The following is a 568-nucleotide window of genomic DNA, read 5'->3' as shown; positions in this document are numbered from 1 at the left end:
TTCTTCAAATAATTCCCAAAAAAATAAAGTTTTTCCATACCGTTTGCTCTTGTTGAGTCTCCGCTGCGATCGCCATCTAACAGGGAGAGAGAGAGAGAGAGAGAGAGAGAGAGAGAGAGAGTGGCGTGTTTGAACTTTGAATGGGGAAAATAAGAGGTGATTTTTGGACTTCATTGCACTTTTGCAACGGTCATATTAGAACAGAAGTTGCCACGTGACGTGCTGTACCGTAGAATTCGTTTTTCAAAATTATTTATTATTTTATTATTTTGTTTTGAAGTTCGATTTTTTTTTAAAATTATTATTTCATTTTTGATTTAAGATAGTGTTTGGTGAGGATTTTGAGAATTAATATTTTGATCATTAGAGATAAAAGTAGATTTTACGTGCGAGAGAAAAATTAAAAAACGACGGCTGCAATAGTGAAATAACGAAAAAAAAATTGATTTTAATTGACTTAAAATTTTCACCAAACACTCCCTAAGTAACAAAATATAAATAATGATTTTATTTACATAACGAAAGTTTGAACATTTCTCATGATCTATTGAGTTTTACATTAAATAAT

This window comes from Olea europaea, unplaced genomic scaffold (genome assembly GCF_002742605.1).
Source record: "Olea europaea var. sylvestris unplaced genomic scaffold, O_europaea_v1 scaffold2553, whole genome shotgun sequence".
NCBI lineage: Eukaryota > Viridiplantae > Streptophyta > Magnoliopsida > Lamiales > Oleaceae > Olea > Olea europaea.
Note: the sequence above shows the minus strand (reverse complement) of the source record.